This window comes from Trichosurus vulpecula, chromosome 2 (assembly GCF_011100635.1).
Source record: "Trichosurus vulpecula isolate mTriVul1 chromosome 2, mTriVul1.pri, whole genome shotgun sequence".
Classification (NCBI taxonomy): domain Eukaryota; kingdom Metazoa; phylum Chordata; class Mammalia; order Diprotodontia; family Phalangeridae; genus Trichosurus; species Trichosurus vulpecula.
The window spans coordinates 443,771,157-443,792,368 of record NC_050574.1 but is presented as its reverse complement, the minus strand read 5'-3'; positions in this window follow the sequence as shown (position 1 = coordinate 443,792,368).

Here is a 21,212-nt window from a genome sequence, read left to right as displayed (position 1 = left end):
AATAGTAAAGTAGATAGTGAGCCAGTTGCTGCTTCAAGGGAAAACTACCACAACAACAAAACCTAGGTTCAAGATCTATCTTTGACATTTAATGGTTAACCTGGGCAAGTCCCTTCTCGGTGCTCCATCGGCTCCCTAATCTATTTAACCAGCCTTGGTAGAGGGAAATTTATCATTGTGAATTCCCTACATTGATGAAATCATATGTTTTAAAAGAACTTTAAATGGAAAAAACATTTACTTGGTCACTATTGCTTTCTAACACATCTAAACATTTATATTTCCCACCTAAAAATAAAAAAAAATAAAAACTATGTCTTCCTCCTGATTTCTTTTTTTATGTGGAGTACAACATTTTCCCCTAGTCATTCAATCTCAAAGCCTGAGAATCATGAGGTTCCTCCTGTTCTTTCACCTCCTGCATTCAATTACTCACTAAATATTGGCAGTTCTTCTAAGGGAATATCACTGTTTTCCATCTCTTCCTTCATATTTGTATTTCTGCCATTCCATTTCAGATCCTTATTATTTATACATTGACTATTATATCAGCCTCCCAGTTTGGTATTTACAAATCCACAACCATTCTATGAATTGATCAAATCCTTAAATTCTCTACCAAAAACTAATCCACCCTCCCTGACCTCAGTGGGCTGGCTGGTGGCAAATGAGGAGAAGGGGTCAAATGAAATGGAAATTTTTGTTGCTGAGTCATTTCAATTATGCCTGACTCTCTGTGACATTTTGGGGGGTGGGGTGGGGGTGTTTCTTGGCACACATTCTGGAATGGTTTGCCATTTCCTTCTCCAGCTCATTTTACAGATGAGGAACTGAGGCAAACAGGGTTAAATTACTTGCCCAGGGTCACACTGCTAGTAAGTGTCTGAGGCTGGATTTGAACTTATGAAAATAAGTCTTCCTGATTCTAAGCCTAGTGCTCTATCTACTGTGCCACCTAGGTGCCCCAAAAGGGAAATAGGAGTCAGTTTTCTAAGTTTATGGGTTTTATGAAATAAGAATCTTTGTAGAAATATAACCTACATCAAAATGTGGATATATAACCTATATCATCTTATGGAGGGGAAAATGGAGGACAGAGAAAATTTGGAACTCAAAATTTTATCAAAAATGAATGTTTAAAAAAGTGGCTAGTTCCAAATCATGGATGCTCCTAGGAGGGTGTAAGTGCAGACCTTGGTACTTAGAAACCTAAGTACTCAAAAACTAAGGTTTTGGACAAAAGCAGCCTAGAGTCCATCCCTGGTCAGTGTGTTCTGTGGTCTTAGGTCTATTGCTCCCAAAGGGCAGCTTGGTGGGCCCCAGGATAAGGTGCTAGGCCTGAAGTCAGGAAGACCAAAATTCAAATCCAGCCTTTGACACTTACCTGCTGTGTGACCCTGGGTAGGTGTAGCAACAATGCTGCTTGCAGCTACTGTGGCTGTGTAAGACCAACAACACTAGCACACAGGAAGGCTGCTAGCACAGGTTTTTCATCTGCTTTTCTAAGGAAAGCAACTTTAAGGGGTTAACAATCTCACTTTAATTAAATATACATGCACCATGCACTTAGTTCAGGGGGAAAAGATCAGCCTCCTGAACTTCAGGGCAAATACAAACAGATATTAAAACAGACAGACCTTGTCTGATTCAAATCACAATTCATAGTTGCCAGAGAAACACCAATCATCTGTCTGGGTTATCAAAGGGGTGGAGGGGCAGGTATTTCAATGGCTTGCCCAGAGTCTCATCACCCATACTTTTTCAATTAGTGTACCCCCAAAACAAAACACCAGTCTCAGATGTTATATACCCATCTCAGGGTCCTGAGGGCTCAGACTGGTCATTTAGGGTGTAAGAAAGCTCTCAAATTGCCGGGTACCATGTCAAATAAAATTCAATGACTCTCAATGGTCTTAGTGCTGAGAAATACTCCAAGACAAAAGATCCCATTTTACCTGCCCCATTCAAACAAAGGCCAGAATCATTAAAGGCAATTAAGAGAAGAACAGCATAAAGCCCCACCCTGATTACCACTACAGGAGGTCACTTAATCTCTATTTGCCTCAATTCTGTAACTGTAATCTGTAAAATGGGGATAATAAAAGTACCTTCCTTTCCAGGGCTCTATGTAAAGCAATTATTGCAGTACCTGGCACGTAATAAACACTATATAAAAATTTTTAAAAAAGCTTTGTGGATCATTAAAAATTAGTTATCAGGTAAGCCACAAAGAAAGGTGACCTACCCCACAGTGTCATAATGAGGAAAGTTCATTGTAAACTTTAAAATGCTAGAGGAAATGCTATGCTGTCCCTCACTGCTTCCTCTGTCTTTTAAAAGATTAAATTTTCAATACGGTAAATGAGAATGTATCCGAGGTTCTGCTTTTGGCAGGATGAGACGTTCAATGCATTTTTTTTAAAGTCCAAGAGCCCCATCCTTGCTGTATACCATCTCTACTGGTTCTGTGACCTATATCAGGGGAGCACTATTCATAGCCAAACTCTACCTAAGGAATCTCTTTAATATTTTCATGATGATATATCTCTGTTTTTCTCCTCTTCTCTACTCATTCAAATTCATCTTATCTTGTTTTCACCCTCATATTCATGGATTTCCGTGCAGGTGTTGTCATAGGAAGTGAAGATTGGACTTGTTCTGCTCATCCCCAGAGGGCAAAAATAGGAAGAATGGATGTAAGCCAAATTTAGGCTTGACATAAAGAAACTTGCCAGCAATCAAAGATATCCAAAAGTGAAATGGGCTGCCTCTGCTGCTAGTGGGTTTCCCCTCACTGTAAGCCTCCAAGCAACAGCTAGGTGGCCACTTCTCAGGAGTGGTCTATGATCTCATTAATGTGTGCTCTCCTCCAGTCTAAATTCCAACCTATAAATGCCTTCTCGTCTTGTCCATATTAGTCTATGTATTCTTCATAGAGAATTTATCCAAGAAGCCTTCCTCTATTTCTTTGTACTACTCATTTTGCATCTGAGAATCCTGAGGTCCAAAGAAGTTAAAAGACATGTTCGGTCTCAGATTGTTAAATAGGAAAAGAATTCATCCAGAGCTCAAGTCTCTGAACACACAGTCATGACTTGCAAACTATTCCTTGCTAGTAAAGTAAATTCAGAAGAATGTCCTATATAAACAGAACTTGGGAAACCATTTTCATAATGACCACCATAAGGTAAATGAAAAGAACAAAAACAAATCAAACTGACCACTTTGTGACTATAATGATTAAGCTTGGTCTGGGAAAATGGATTAGAAAATGTGCCACTTTCCCTTACCTGCAGAAAGGCCAAGATCACCCACTGTATCCTGAGCCATCACCCGTCTCTTGACTTTTGTCTTGCCACTGGACTTTGATGACTCTGGAGGAGATAGTGAGGCTGACAACTTTGTACAACTCTGCCTCACTTAAATACAATTCAGGGGCAAGTTATAAGACATCATCCTTCTGATGTCATTGGTCCTCTTTGAGAACAAAGGCCCAACAATAACAAGTGAGAAACTATGGGTGTGAACATGGCTTATTACTGTCAGGCTCCACTGATTTATTGATTTGTTTTGCTAAACCGTTTTTTCCCTTAAAAAAAAATTCTCTGTTACCAAGCACTATCCTACCAGGAAGGCATATATTTGGAGATGAATGTGCTGTAAAGACAAAAGTATTAATTTTTTAAAAATGGAAGACTATATCATGGATTCTGTAGGTTATTTCAAAAAGCGATTTCACTATTCTTACTCTTACAGGAATAACACTCACTTAAATACATAAATGAAGCACATTTGATTTTTAAAAATCAGTCATATCATAGTCATTCTTTGAATGTTCAACCATTTTCTTCCTTACCAAGGTATGGTATTTAAATACAGTACTTTTATTTGACCAAAATTAAGCATTTTTTTTAGAAAAATAGGGGCCTTTAAATAAATATATACAGTTATCCTATTCAAGTCTTCTTTTTCTTGCTCTTGTTTAGACACTTGTCAACAGTCATAGTTTTAATGTGTATCTTCTAAAAATATATATACTTTGGGGTTCAGACTAATTTTATCTTTGTGTTATTAGAAGTACTCATATTTCATAGCCAGGGAGGAAGATAAAGTGGGGCATCATTTTTCTGCATATGAATCATGATTGCTGTTAATTTAAAATTTTCACAAGGCTAAGCTTGATATGATGGAAACTAAAGGACAAAATTGGAAGGAATGAGATTCTTATAGAAGGGAGAGGTCGGGGTGCTGTCACTATCTCTGGTTGCCCCTGAAATATGGCACATCATTTTTCATACCCCATTATATTGCTCCCCAATAACGAGATGCAGGGAAATAAGTTAAGTGCCCAACTCCTTAGTGCCACCCAATTATTTCTGGTGATGGAGAAGTTTACCTGTCTCCCTATTGTCAGTGCCAAGACAAAAAGGTATTTGTCATCACATTAGCTGGAGGTGGGTGCTAACGCACAGCCTTGATAATAGAATATGGAGAGGGAATTTTGCAAGGGCAAAGCTCAAAAATCAGAATTCAACATCCCATTTTTGTGAATTATTCAAAAAAGATGGCCATTAGCCTTGAGGTGTGTTTTGCATAGCTGCTCGATACCTTTAATGCTGAAAGGGAAATGGTTAGTGCCTATGTCTTCTCAAGGTATGAACAGTTATTTATTTTGGTGCGGTAATTGCGTCTGCTGCTGATAGATATAGGCTGGTGCCAGTTTGGTCAATAGGGTTATATTCCAGAGATTGATTTCTTCCAATAAGTAAATGATGAAGTAATTTAACCTCATCTGCTTCCTGATCTAAAATAGTTCATTTGTTCATTTTAGAAAAGGCACGTGCCTCTTCTTAGAATAGTCTCATGTACTAAGTCAATAAGTGTTCTTGATTTTATATGAAATGGAGGTCATGAAGACTTGATAAGTCAGTAAATAAGAAGAAATGAAGTATATCATCTGGATTATTGTTGTTGTGGTCATGGATGAGAAAAGAGAGAGAGAGAGACAGAGACAGAGACAGAGAGAGATTTGGACCATCAATGCTGGAGTCCCGGATTTCGGTGTTGACCCTACCTGAATTAGAGGGGAACATGGAGCATTAGTAATAGTAATAATGGCTAGCATGCATTTATATAAAAGAGCCTGTTATGTACCGGGCAGCATGTTAAGTGTTTTACAAATATTGTTTGTAAATAATGTTATTTGATCACAACCACTGGGGAAAGTGGGTGCTATTATCATCCCCATTTCACAGATGAAGAAATGGAGACAGACAGAGACTAAAGACTTGCCCAGGGTCACACAGTTAGTAAGGCTGGATTTCAATGTAGGTCTTCTTGACTCCAGGCCCAGTGCTCCATCTACTGCATTATATCACCTCGTTGCATTTATTGTGGACACTTTACTTGTCCTGTGAATTTTTCTATTCATTTTGCTTGTTTCTCTAACTCCTGACCGAAAAAGAAAGAAAGAAAGTAATACCTAACTGGAAATAAGAAGGAAAATCCAAGAGGAAAATAATGAAATAGCCCATCATCTTGAATTATACTTTATGTTATTTCATGGATTGCCGTGAAATAATATGGGCCAGCTTGGATGGGCTGAGATCTGTATCACTGGAGAAGGTTTCCACATCATTGGCCCAGGTCCGTGGGAGTTTACAAAAATTATTTCATAGGATCATAGAATGTGAGGGCTAGAATAGACCTAGCTCATACTCCTTTTTCCCCTGAAAAAAATGATTAGTTATGATTATATTCTATGTTGTGACTTTCTGAAGAATCCCAGAGGATATAAAACCAAAATCTAACCCTGTATAGGCTAGGCTAATTTTCTTTAAAGGTATTGAAAGCATTCTCAAGACCTAATTGCTTGAGGGGGGTGAAGGCTTCAACTATTGCAGTAGCTTCCTGGTGGTCTATGAACAAAAGTCACCCTGGGAAGAGTAATGTGGCAGGGGGGAAGGGAAGCAGGAAGGAGAGAAATGGAGCTTTTACCAAAAAGAGGACTTCCAAGCATTCCTAATGAAAAGATCAGAGATGTGTAGAAACTTTGGAATTCAAACACAGGAATTAAGAGAAGTATAAAATAGTAAACTTAAACGAACAACGATAATTGACCAAACAAAGATAAACTGCTTACATTCTAATATAGTGAAATAATAGGTGTCCCCTCTAAGCCCAGTGAACAGCAGGGTCATAGAGGGAGTCTCATTAGACAATGCTTGGGAGTAGTTTTGTTACATCTTGATGATATTAAGAAAGAGATGGAAAAAAAAGAATACACAGGAGGGGAATACACTGCCAGGAAAGAAAGCTCTGACCAACAACTCAGTGTTGCAGAGTACATGGCCTGGAGTCAGGAAGACTCATCTTCCTGAGCTCAAATCTAGCCTTACTAGCTAGTACTACCTTACTAGCTGTGTTACCCTGGGTAAGTCACTTAACCCTGTTTGCCTCAGTTCCTCATCTGTAAAATGAGCTGGAGAAAGAAATGGCAAAAGGCTCTAATATCTTTGCCAAATAAAAACCTCAAACAGGGTCAGGAAGAGTTGGACATGACTGAAAAAACTACCAAACATAAACAACAAAGTAAACTTCCTTTATTAACTGTTAATATCAAATAATAATAGATAATACTAGCCATAGCATTTTGTGTTTTAAGTACTTTATGTAAGGTTTATATGTATATATGTATATTTATATTTTTATTTCATTTATATATGTAAAATTACATCGTATAGAACAGCTAGGATTCCTGTAGTCCTTTAAAATTTGCAAAGTGCTTTGTATATGTTATGTATAGTGCAAGAACTCTGGGAAGTAGATGCTTTTATTATTCTTCCAATTTTATAGATGACATCTTAAGGGACTTTCTCAGGTCCACAAGGATAGAAAGAATCTGAGGTAGGATTGGAGCTCACATCATTCTGACTCCAAGTCAAGCATTCGATACACTCAACCACCTATCTGCCCCCTAAAGTCTCATTTCATTATTTTTAAAATTATATTTTTCTTTCAATCAGCAAAAATCTGTCTTGTTGCCCTCCTACCTACTTCTCTCCACTTGAGAAGTTAAAAAAAAGTCAAATTACAAACATGCATAGTCAATCAAAACAAATTTTCACATTGACCATGTTTGTATATTTGTATTTACATATGTACATATGTGTATATATACATATATACGTATATTTGTCTCATTCTGTACTCTGAGTCCTTTGTCTGTCTATCAGAAGGCGGCTAGCATGTTTCATCATTAGTCCTCCGGAGTTGTGGTTGGTCATCATCATTATAAGAGTTCTGAATTCTTTCAAAGTTTTTTTACCTTTACCATGTTAATGTCATTGTATAAATTATTCATCTCTCTCAACACCAGATCATACAAGTCTCCTCAAGTTTCTCTGAAATCACCCCCTTCATCATTTCTTACACCACAATAGAACTCCTTATGTTAGGAAGGCAGAATTTATGATTTCAAAGAGAATCTCATATGTGCCTAAAAGGTCCGGAACCACAGGATATAAGGAATTCTCTAGGCAGAAGGCAGGAGAACTAAAGCATGTATTTACACTCCACAGTAACAAGCCCACAAACCAGCATCCCCATTTTGATATTTTCATCAAAAGCTTCCAGGCCCAATAAGTCTGCCTTACAAGGGTAACCAGGAGGCCACAGAGAAGCGAGATGGTATAAGGCAAAATCGTATACATGCTTCCCCTCTACGGTAAGAAGATTACCCACTAGCCTCTAGTCAGCTCTGCTACCGGCAGCTCAGCTTCGGCTGTAGGCGTCTCTGGCTCCAACCGGAAAAGGAAAGGAGGATCTTCAAGCTGTCCTCTCCCCTCTTATAGAGTTTTTGATATCATCAAGCGCCGCCTGAACGACCAGGGCCGATTGGTTCTTGACTTGGCCCCTCCCCCTAGCGTAGACCACGTTAACACACCTCCCCTCAGCCAGCCCCATGACTCATCACACAGGAAGCTCTCTGATCCCTGGCATGGTCACTGGGCCTCCTGCCCCGGAAGAGCAAGCCCCAGCATCCAGGGAAGCTCAACGAGGCAAGCTGAGTCATTCAAAGAAAACAAAGTCCATTCTGGCTACACTCCTTCACACTTATATACCATAGCTTTTTCATCCATTCCTTAATTTATGGGAACCCATTAGATTCCCATTCTTTGCAACCTCAAAAGAACTACAAATATTGGTGTACATCCTTATAGTTTGTTTTGTTTAGGACTAATCCCTCCCTTGATCTGTCTTCTCTAATTCTCCTTCTGCCCTTCTTCTCTTTCCTTTAATTTCTTGTTGAATAAAATGTATTTCTCCACCCAACTCTGTGTGCATTCTTTCTTCCTTTACCCATTTCAGATGAGAGAGTGGTTTAAGTATCAATTGTTTCCCCCACTACCTCCTCCTTTTTTGTATAGATGTCTATTCCTGATTGCATGGGACAACTTTCTCAAACCTTCTTTTTCATTTCCTCTCCACCCCCACTCCTCCCCAACGTATTCCTTTTCACAATTTTTTCCATTCTTCCCGTAAGGTCATCAAGAGCATGGGTGAAGCCAAGATTCAGGATTAGTGGCAACCCAGATCAACTTTCTCAACATTCCTCTTCAATAAACTTTAAAATAATGCCTTAATCCAAATTTTGGAGTCGTGCAGCCAATAAATGGTCAGGGTGAGACATTTTTCTGGCCTAAAAATACTAAGCAGTTCAGCAGGAGAAGTTTGTGGTGTAAGGTGGAAGGAAGCCTGTCTGGATCCTACACAGGCAATAGCAACAACAGAGACTATAGCAACAGCAGCTTTGGGAGCCCTTAGCCAAGAGATGGTAAGGGGGTCAGAAAGAAACTATAGGACACCCTTTGCTGGCACTGAGTACTGTTGGCCCTGATTGGCAACTCTGTTACCCACATACAGTTCTGAATCACAGTTCCAGGGCAGGGAGGAGTGCTGATGGTTGATCACAAGGGAACATGGGAGCTCAGTCTTAATTCCAAGGCAAAGAGAGTGCTACACTTGTGACTAGAGAGAACCACAGACTTTTCCTTGGTAAAGACCAGAGTGCGAACCAGGAGAACAGTGACCATACCTTTCTCAGGATCACACCACCTTGGAAGCACCAAAAACTTGCAGACCCCAAAAACTATCTCTGAAAATAGCAGCACTAAAAACCTGAAGATTGGGACAATGCCTGCTTATTCTGCTTACATGAGCAGAATCCAACTTTAATATAAAATGCAAAGTCAAGAATAGGCTAGAAAAAATGAGCAAACAACAAAAAAGAAGTTGACCAAAAAAAGCTACTATGGTGGCAGGAAAGACCAAGAAATGAACTCAAAAGACAACAATGTGAAAGCAGCTACAAACAAAGTCTCAAAAATGTTAATTTGACCCAATCCCAAGAAGATTTCCTGGAACAGCTAAAGAAAGAGATTAGAGTGGTAGAGGAAAAATTGGGGAAACAAATGAGATTGATGCAAGAAAATTAGGAAAAGAGAATTAACAGCATGGTAAAAGAGGCACACACAAAAAATACTGAAGAAAACAATACCTTAAAAAACAGAATTGGCCTAGTGGTAAAAGAGGAACAAAAATTTATTGAAGAAAAGAACTTAGAAGGTAGAATTGGCCAAGTAGAAAAAGAGGTACAACATTTCATTGAAGAAAATAATTCCTTAAACATCAGAATTGGGCAAATGGAAGCTAATGACTCCATGAGATATCAAGAAACAATTTTTAAAAAGTCAAAAGAATGAGAAAATAGAATAAAATGTGAAATATCTTATTGGAAAAATAACTGACTTCAAAAATCAACCAAGAAGAGATAATTTAAGAATAATTGTACCACTTGAAAGCCATGATCAAAAAAAGCCTAGGCATCATATTTCAAGAAATTATGAAGGAAAACTGCTTTAATATCTTAGACCCAGGGGATAAAATAGAAATTGAAAGAATCTACCAATCACCTCATGAAAGAGATCCCCAAATGAAAACTCCCAGGAATATTATAGCCAAATTCCAGAGCTACCAGGTCAGAGAAAAATACTTCAAGCAGTCAGAAACAATTAAAAAGTGTGGATCCGCAGTCAAGATCACACAAGACTCAATGGCTTCCATATTAAAGGAGTGCAGGGCTTGAAATATATTCTGGAAGGCAAAGGAGCTAGGATTACAACCAAGAATAACTACCTAGCAAAACTGACCATAATGCTTCAGAGGAAAAAATGGATATTTAATGCAATGGAGGACTTTCTAGCATTCCTGATGAAAGACCAGAGCTGATGAAAAATTTTGACATTCCATCTCAAGGCTCAAGAGAACTATAAAAAGATAAACACGAAAGAGTAATCATAAGGGAATCAATAAAGCTAAACTGTTTACATTCCTATGTGTGAAGATGATACATGTAACTCCTAAGATCTTCATCATGATTAGGGCAGTTAGAAGGACATAGAGGGTACAAGTGTCCATTAATTATGTTGAGATGATCTCAAAAAAATGAAGGGGTGAGAAAGAGAGATGCACTGGGAGAATGGGGAAGGGAGAAGTAGAATGAAGAAAAATTTCTTACAGAAAAGAGATGCGCAAAGAAGAGCTTTTAAATTAGAGAGGAGAAATGAGGTAGGGTGACAGGCGATGCTTAAACTTCACTCTCATCAAAATTGGTTAAAGAGGGAAGAATACACACACACACACACACACACACACACACACACACACACACACAATTGTGCATAGAAATGTAATCCAATGGGAAAACAAGAAGGGAATAGGAATAAAGAGGGGGTGAGATGATAAAGGGGAGAGCCTATTAAGGGAGGCAGTGGTTAAAAGCAAAATAGACTTTTAAGGAGAAACAGGATAAAAAAAGAAAGAGAAGGAGAAAAAAACAAGAAAATGGTAGGGAAATATGCAGTTAGTAATCATAACTGTGATTGTGAATGGGATGAGCTCACCCATAAAACAGAAGCAGATAGCAGAATGCATTAGGAAACCAGAATGCAACAATATGGTAGTTACAGGACACACACTTGAAACAGAAATAAACATACAGAGTTAAATAAAGGGCTAGACCAGAATCTAATATGCTTCAGCTGAACTTAAAAAAAAAAGGCAAGGGTAGCAATCGTGATCTCAGACAAAGCAAAAGCAAAAATAGATCTAATTAAAGGGGATAATCAGGGAAACTATATATTGCCAAAAGGTACCGCAGACAATGAAGTAATACAAAAAAAATTATAGTAAGTACTCCGGTAAAAGCCTCATTTCTCAGATATATACTGAATATAGAACTGAGTCAAATTGGTGAAAATAAGAGCCATTCCCCAATTGACAAATGGTCAAAGGATATAAACAGACAGTTTTCAGAAGAAGAAATCAGTTACTTATAGTCATATTAAAATGCTCTAAATTACTAATGATTAGAGAAAGGCAAATTAAAACCACTCTGAGGTACCACTTCACACATATCAGAAGTGGCAAATGCTGGAGGGGATGAGGAAAAAATGGGTACACCACTGAATTGTTGGTGAAGTAGTGATTCAACTGGTCCAACCATTCTGAAGAATAATTTGGAGCTAAGCTCAAAGGGGTATAAAGCTGCATACGTGCACTTTGATCCAGCAATGTCACTACTAGGTATGTACCCCAAGGAGACAGAAGAAAAAGCAAAAGGACATATACATGCAAAAATATTATAAGCGGTTGTCTTTGTGGTGGCAAAGAATTGGAAATCAGAGGCATGCTCATCAATTGGGGAATGTCTGAACAAGTTGTGACATATGATTGCATTAGAGTACTATTATGCTATGAGAAATGACAAAAGAGAGGTGGTTTCAGAAAGAAAAAAAAAAGAAAACATGGCCATATCTATATGAACTGATGCAAACTGATTAAGAAGCCCTGGGAGGTCGTTGTACGCAATAACAGCATTGTAATGATGACCAACTGTGAAAGACTTGGCTATTCTGATCAATACATTGATCCAAGACAATCCCAAAGGAGCCATGATGAAAAAATATTATCCATCTCCAGAAAGAAAACTGATGAATTGTAAGTGCAAATTGAAGTATAATTTTCTCACTTTCTTTTTCTTGCTTTTTTCGAAATATGGCTAATACGTAAATATGTTTTGCATAATTTCACAAGTATAATTTTTATCATATTGCTTGCTTTCTCAATGAGTGGGGCAGATGTGAGAGCAAATGAGAAAAATTGAAATTTAAAAAGAAAAAAATGTTCTAAATAAATAAATATTTTTTTTAAAAAATTGAAAATTAAAATACCCCCCAACAATTTTTTAAAAGATCATCGGGAATGAAACCATTTCCAAGTCTTGTCTAATTTAACTGCCTCTGTCTCCTGATGATGATATGTTTCAAAGGGGATACAAATCTTCTCCTTATATTAGAATGTAAGCAATTTATCTTTTTTTAATCAATTATCATTGTTCATTCATATTTTTCATTTTATGTTTCTCTTAACTCCCATGTTTGAATTCCAAAGTTTCTATAGACCTCTGATCTTTTCATCAGGAATGCCTGGAATTCCCTCTGTTTCATTAAAGGTCTATTTTTCCCTTGTAATATTATAATCAGTTTTCCTGGGCAAGCTATTCTTGATTGTAAACTCATATCCTTTGCCTTCCAGAATATTATATTCCATATTCTCCACTACTTAAAAGTAGTGACTGCTAAATCATGTGGGAGCCTGATGTGACTCCTTGAAAGTAGTGACTGCTAAATCATGTGGGAGCCTGATGTGACTCCTTGGTACTTGAACTGTTTCTTTCTGTCTATTTGCAGTGTATTTTTCTTTGACCTGAAAGTTCTGGATTTTGGCTGTGGTGTTCCTGGGAGTTTTTGTTTGGGGGATTTCTTTCAGGAGATGACCAGTGGATTCTTTCTATTTTCACTTTGCCTTCTGGTTCCCAGAGATTGAAATATGGTGTCTATGGTCTATTCTCATTCTCTCTCTCTCTCTCTCTCTCTCTCTCTCTCTCTCTCTCTCTCTCTGTGTGTGTGTGTGTGTGTGTGTGTGTCTCTCTTTCCCCCCTCTCTTTCTCTCTCTGTCACAGTGTTCAAATAGTTGAATGATTCTTGATTTTTCTATTGATCTTTTTTCCAAATAAGTTGTTTTTTTCTTATAAAATCCCTTATTTTTTTTAAGCCTTTTGACTTTAATATTTCTTGTTATCTCATGGAATCATTGGCTTCTGTTAGGTTCATTCTAATTTTCAGAGAGTTGTTGCTCAGGCAAGGTTTTGAATCTCTTGTGCCAAGCTGTTGATTCTCTTTCTAATTCCTTCTTCCAGAGGTCTAATTTCTTTAACATTTTTTCCTTGAGCATTGTCATTTTATTTATAAAAAACAGTTTTAAACTCTAAAACAAAACTTTCCTGGGAATTGCAATTCAGTTTTTGCCCACACTGTGATTTTCTCTGAGGCATCACTTGTAACGTCTTGTTGTCATTCTTTTCTTTTGCATTTCTGTCTTGCGTGTCCCTGCCACCATAACTCATTATGATGGAATTATTTGCTCATTCTTGGAGCCTACTTCCTGACTTTGGATTTTAAGTTAGGGCTGGACTATGCTACAGTTCTGGAGAGGTCTAGGCTGGTCCTGTAGTTGCTTTAATAGGGTATCATATGTTGTGTTAGTCCAGGATGTCAGGGACAGACTGAGAATCTACAAGCTTGCAGTACTCCCAGAGTGGTGTGATCTAGGGCAAAGTCTGATTGCTACCCCCTTGTTCTGAGCTCTACAAGTTCCTGACCTGAGTTGTTGTCTGAGAACAGTTGACTGCTGCTGGACTGAGTCTCTACTAGCCAGCCGATAGTAGTTCTGTGGCCAGTGACAGAATTTCAGGTTCTCCTCTGGTGTGGAATCTCTGCCCTGGCTATTCTTCTGCAGGCTGGACTAGATGCTAAAACCTCCTTTCTGGGTACACAATCCAGGACCTCCCTATCCGGGAATGCCATTCTCATGCACAGATCCCCTCCTCAGTCTGCCCAAGCTCTGTGCCCCAGTCTTGTGTAATAAATGGCAAAGCTGTCAGTTGGCACCTCTCCCCCTTATAATGTCCCAGTATGGGTCCGGAGTGCTTCATATAGGTCTGCTTTGGTGCTCAGCCTCTCTGTGGGTGCTGGCGTGCTCTTGCCCTGGTATAGTCCCTAATGTTAGTAAAACTCCATTGTCTATGCAAACCTGGGCCAGACAGAGGACTCATTGTGACTTTTTCTGGATTCACTCATCAAGATTCAGTCTGAGACATTTTCTAAATATGTCTGGGGTAGTTGCAGATGGGAGCCCAGGTGTATTGCTTCTTGTTACTCTGCCATCTTATCTCTTTCATTCTAATCCTGAATCTGGACCACTAGACTGACCTGTCAGCCCGATCTAGGCCTATATAGAAGGAATATCAGAAGTCAGCTAATTGAAAACACCTCTGAACTGATAGCTGACAACTGACAATGAACCCAGGAAAGTAATTCCCTAGGCTCCACTTAGAGACCAGCCTTTTGAAACTGCCTATTCCACTTTTGGACAGCTTGAATTGTTAGAAAGGTTTTTTCCACTTACACTGAGCTAAAAGATGTTTTTCTGAAACTTCTTCTCATTGTTTCTCCTGGAGGCCACTATGTGCCTAGTCGCCCCCCCCCCCCGCCCCCGCCCTGCAATGTGAGTTAAGCTCTTTTCTACCAGAAAGATGATAAAGCAACCACCTTGAGTGGCCCAGGGCACCAAAGGTCAAGTTGTCCTTCTCTTGATGAAGCTTTCTATTAACATCTAGCCATCTTGACATAGCTTCCTGGTTGCCTAAGGATATAAAAATGTTGACCCAAATGGAGTTGGAACCCTTTGGACTTGGAGGCCCAAAACTCTGACGGGCACTGTTAGCTCTGCTGATCTGACTCATTTCCATGTGAATGAGGGAGACATGTCTACCCAAGCTAGGTGCTGGAGTATCTTTATTGCATATCCATTCTGTGCTATGACTATACAAATCTCCTTTTGTTAACTGCTGAATGACCTATGAGTGTCTCATTTTGTTCAAACATCAATCCTGCCTGAGTCGGGCCCACATTAAACAGAGGTCAAGAAGAAAAAAGTCTATCTCTTCTTCAAAAACTATTGAGCTAGAGGATGATTTCAGGAAAAACCTAGGAAGATTTACATGAACTGACGCGAAATAAAGTGAGCAGAACCAGGAGAACATTGTACAGAGTAAACGCAATATTGTATGATGAAGAACTATGAATGACTTAGCTATTCTTAGCAATGCAATGACCCAAGACAATCCCAAAAGACTCATGATGAAAAACACCATCTGCCTCCAGCACAAGAACTGATGTGTCTAAATATAGACTGAAGCGTACTATTTTTCACTTTCTTCTACCTCCTTTCCATCCTTCCTTCCTTCCTTCCTTCCTTCCTTCCTTCTTCTTCTTCTCTCTCTCTCTCTCTCTATCTCTCTCTCTCTCTCATAGTGTCTAGGGACACTACAGCACCATGGCAAGACCACGGAAGCTTCTTGCAGGTCTGTTTTTGGACAAGAGCGATACAGGAGCACTTCCCCACATCTCCACTTCAATGTAGATGAAGATATTCTCTGACTGCTTTTTGTCAGCCTGAAAAGTCCTTAATTGGCTTCTGAGACAGAACTCTATGGATAGACTAAAGGGGTTATTTTCACCTCCACCCCCAATCCTAGGTTTCCTCTTCCTTTCCTACTGGCTTCTAAGTACATGAATGATTCTCTGAGTTCTTCAAAAGGTTGAGTGGGGAGCATACTTCTTCCCATGTGACTGTAAGCTGTGAGCTCATGACCTTTTACAGGAGCCTTCACCTACAATGGAGTTGCCTTCCTTTTGTGTCTTCTTTCCTTTGGTTTAAGGCCTTGTGAGATCTAGTATATTCTCTTTCTCAGCTACCCAGGCAGCAGGGTATCTCTTGCAGGGGCTACTACAGCAGCTGTGGCAGCAGCAAGAGAAATAGGGAGGTCAAAAGGAAAAGAGTGGCCTGCAGAGAAAGAAACTATTGGAAAGAACCCATTTGAAGTTAATCCAACTATACAATTGAGGTGAAAATACAAAAGAGAAAATTAGCAGTCCTTGCAAAGAAACTCATCGCGAACATCACAAAAATGCCTCCTAATTTCTATTATACTTTCTTGCTTAGCATTTTCTCTTCTGTGTGGGAATAAAACTTCCTTTTCCATTCTTGATTTACATTTGTATTCTGGGCACCTTTCTCTGCCCCCCTCTCCAGAGGTGAACCTTAGAATAGAACCATAACTAGAAGTGTCCCCAGAACACCCATAGTGGAGTCTCAAGACTGTAACTATGAGAATGGGAGGGGCTTATCTCCCTTATTGAGTTGTCATCCTCCCCAAGCCGAACCTGGACACACTGTGAGAGCAGGCAATGGATCAAAATGACAGCTGATCATCAGCCTGTGTGGCTTCATTGAATGTGTACCTTGTTAGCTGTGGTACTACATTGGAATATAAGCTCCTTGAGGGTGAGGACTGCCTGGGTTTTCGTATTTCTGTCTCCAGCACTTAGTACTGGGCTTGTCACATTGTAAGTGTGTAATAAATGCCTTTCATTCATTTATTATTTATTCCTTATAATAAGAGAATGGTCAAACAAACCATGGTATATGAATGCAATTAATATTATTGTATGATAAGAAATGAGGAATATGAGAAAGATGGAGAGTCTTGGGAAGACATGAACTGATGGAGAGAGAAAATAGTAGAATCAAGAGAACAATATAACTAGCCTACAAGAGAAGGAATATCACAATGAACCACAACAATGTGGAGGCATCTGTCTGGCACAGTGGATTAAAGTGCTGGGTCTGGAGTCAGGAAGACCTGAGGTAAAATCTGGCCTCAGAAACTTACTAGCTGTGTGACCTTGGGCACCTCTGCTTGTCTCAGTTACCTCTTCAGGAAAATGGGGGTGATGATAGCACCTAGCTCTCAGAGTCATTGTGAATTTCAAATGACATAATTATTGTAAATCTCTAGCAAAGTATCTGGCAGATAGTAAGTGCTATAAAAATGTGGAGAAAAATAGTACTTTTACATCAAATTTAGATATGGATGTGACTGTGGATATAGATGTAGATATCTAGGTCAATATGGATAGAAATAGAGGTAGAGGCAGATATGTAGATATAGATAGATAGATAGATAGATAGATAGATAGATAGATAGATAGATAGACATAGATATAGATATAGATATGAATGTGGATATGGATATATACATACCTTGATGAACTTAGTACCTAGTCAGGAAATTATTGCATAAACACATGAAATAACTAAAGAATTCTTTTCAAAAAAGGCAACATATCAAAGAGTGAAAGTCTCTCTGCTTCCCTTCTCTGTCATTGCGGGAATCAGCATCATCCTCTCCATTTCTTAGAATTCACAATGTTAATGCTCCCTTATCTCTAACATTTTTACTTCTCAATGATTTTTGGTGCAAGAAGAGAACATTTTCTAGTTACTTAACCAGAAAGAAAGGCTTATATTTCTTCCTGACAGAACCATGGTGCTCTCATGAGCCTGCAAATTGTCAATGGTATCTTGAAGAAAGGGGAAATCTTGAAAAAGTAGCCAGGATAGGTGAGAGGAAAATCACCGGAGTTAAGGTCAAAACAGCTGTCTTTGAATCCCAGTTCTGACACTGACTCGGGCTTACCACTCTCCCCCTCCATTAAATGGGGATAATAATATGATACTCACCAGATTTTGAGGGAGCATCACATGAACTGTTATGTGTAAAGTGCTTTGTGAATATTAGAAGTAATAGTAAACAATGTAGTAAACAAGAAGTAAACAATAGAGGTCAACATCAGTTTTCCATCTCAGTGCCATTAGTTTTTGAGCGTTGTAGTTTTTGCCTCTACAACATCTCTGTCTTCCATCCCCTTTTCACGATTCACAAGGATGCCACCGCAGGTCAAGCCATCATTGCTTTTCACCTGGATTATTTCAATAGCCTCCCAATTGTTCTTTCTGACTGTCTCTTCCCTCTCCAATGAACCTTCCACAAGCTGCCAAAGTGAGTTTCCTATAGAGCAGGTCATTTCTCTACTCAAGAAACTCCAGAGGTTCCCTATTTGCTCTAGGATCAAATACAAAATCCTATGTCTGGCATTGAAAGCCCTTCATAGCCTGCCCCAATTTATCTTTCCAGAATTGTTATACTTTACTCCTTTTTATGCTCTCTGCTCTCTAGTAAAACTGACCTTGCTGGTCTTAAGTCATAACAACTCTGTCCTTCATCTCCATGCCTTGGTCCTAGCTGTACTCAACCCCTCAAACTTGAAAATGTCAAAATATTAGGAGACACCCATTTTCTGGACCTAAGGCCCAACAAGCAAGCTGTGCTCTGAGTTTGGCATAACAACAGTCCTTTGCACTCACCCTTTGGATGATCTCATGCCCTGGCAAAATCATATAACTATTGTACTGCTTTGACCAACATTGGGCATTCTCTGAGCTTGGACAAGTTCTGGTCATGAAGCCTGCTATGAATCAAACTTGTCACATGGTTGCTGTTGCTCTTCATTGTCAGGGCCACGGCTCACCATTGGTATAAGTATTGAGACCTCTCCACACTGCGTGGGGTCCCCCCACTAGGGGAGGGGCTCCGGCACATGTGTCCTTGTTTGCAAGCTGTTTCCCTCACTTTGAAACTAAACTTCTGTTTGATTCCTGACTCTCCTGTTTCTAGCTTTCCTTGTTCTACTCCTGCCATGTTAGAGGCCAGTTTAAGAATGTACTCCCTCTTCATCCCTGCCTTTTCTAGTTCCTGGTTTCTCTTAAAACATAGCCCAAGTTCCACCTTCTACATCTTGCCATTTTGAATCCTCTTCTGGGTCCTCCTGCTCTCTGCCTCAAAATTAATTTGCATTTACTTTTATGTAGACATCAAATGCCATTAAAAAGTAAGTCAAGATGAGCTGAAAGTCTTCTAAGGAGGAGGAAGGACCTCCTCCTCCATGTAAATGTGGCTTTCTTTCAGATCTCTCCTCCAGGAGGGGATTAGCTTTCCATTTGAACCTAAGATCCAAAATGGCAGCATAAGTTTGGCAATGAAAGTGAGCTTACCCACACTTCCATCCTTTGCAGCCTACCATCTTCACTAGCTCATGATTTATTTCCAGGAGTATCTGAATCCCAAATCACACACCAGGGTTTTTCAACCTAGTTCTGTCCTCCTATTTTGGCCTAACGGCTCCAAGCTTCCAGATTGCTAAATCTTGTGTCTCTCTAGATTAAGAAATGTTCTCTCTCTTATCTTCTCCATATCTATAAGCTTTAAATAAAATAAATGCATATTTTAGCATTATTTGTACCAATCAGTTTTTATAATTAAAAATGAAATATAACTGAAAAGAACAGAGAAGCTGGCACACCCAGATAACTGGAAGAAAGAAATGAAGTTTTATGCAGTTATGTCTGCTTGGGCTGACTCTTATCACCCTGGAACTAGTATTGCTGCTTCAGTTTCCTCAATTTCTATTTTCTGATGGGCTCTCTCAGTGTTAGCAGCTACTCACTTTAATGCCCAGTTCTCTAGCCTGCTATTCCTTCCTGGAACTCAGGGTCAGTCCTACAGGCTCCAAGTCTCTCTCTTTCGAGCTAGATTGAAAATAAATATAGTGGGGGTGGGCACATGCCAGGATCACCCAAGATGGTGATAGGAAGTACATGGGACATATTAGGGACCTGCCTCAGGGAGACTGGAGAACTAGTGCTTTCATGGACATCCTGTATAGTCCTACCACCCATGGATCTGGGAGCAGTCTTTTTTTCACTAACTGTATATCTGGAATAGTCTACATTTTAAAAAATATATGACTGAACACAATCTGCCCTTTTTCTCTCCTGGATTCCATCTAAGGGTAAAGGACTCGTCAATTCATAGCAGGTGACACTATATGGTAAACAGTAGGACCTGAGGGCAGCCTCCCCTCCCCTTTTAGGCCACGTGGTCCCAAAGAAATGGAATCCAGATTTTGGCCCGTCTCACTTGGATTTTTCAGTTCAGGCACAGGGAAGGGGAGTTTCCAATTCAGGAACTTAAACCATAGGGATCTGGGAGTCCAAGAACCCAGCCTGTATGCTTCAGCCACCCCAGAACTGAAAAGAAAAGGTGTAAGACAGTAGCCCAGTGGAGCTCTGGACTTGAACTTTTGGGACTAATGCTATGTAAGAACTAAATTAAAATGTGAATCTAATCCCCTTCTCCAGTCCATGAACTCAGTTGGTGGAGAGAAAATTATGCCCCTAAGGCATAGAAGGAAATGTTTGTTTGGTTTTTCTTCCTACACCTTTGAAGCAAAAATTCTTTCATAATAGATAATCTGATGTGAAGTAGTTGAATGGAATTGAGTTACTAATCCCTGGCCCTTCAAAGGGGGAAGGACAAACGGTGGGGGGCTTAAGGTGATGGATACCTTTAGGGCCCTGGAAAACCCTGCTGGAGGGGGGAATAAAATTGAACAGACATAGACCTTAAAGAGTGGGACCAAAGACAAATTCATGTTACAGATAACCAATATAGTACATGTTGTCTCCCTAAAGAGAATGTAGTCTCTCTAAGGGCAGGAACTCTTTCACTTGTGTCTTTGTGTCTCTGGCACATAGCACAATGCCTGGCACATAGTAGGTATATACTAAATGCTTGCTGAATTGAATTAAATCTTCTTTTCTTTTATAAGTTAAAGTCAGTATTTTGGAGGCAAGTAGGAATAGGTAGTTTACTTAAGAATATGTGACTATTCCCAAAGACATTTTTCTGGTAGTTACTTAAGCTATACCGAGGGTGAAAATATAAGGTTATTAGTAGATGCCACCTGAAGTACATTTTCTTCCACAAGTGCATGATAAAATAATCTACAGTATTTGGAGAATCACGAAAAATATGTTTAAAAAAAGATATCTATCTTTCCCCTTTGGATTTTATTTATGCAAGTAAAAATAATGCATTCATTTCAGAGAAGCCTAGATGTATGAAAAATATGATCTTGATGGTCTATTTTGCACACAAATTCTTAGCAAAAATAATTGATTGATTAGTTGGGGAAACTTTAGTTCAATGTCCAATAAAGGGTTAATGTGACTCCATGGGGACAGTTCAGTCAAAATGCTAACAATGATTCAAGTTCTCTGTTCTG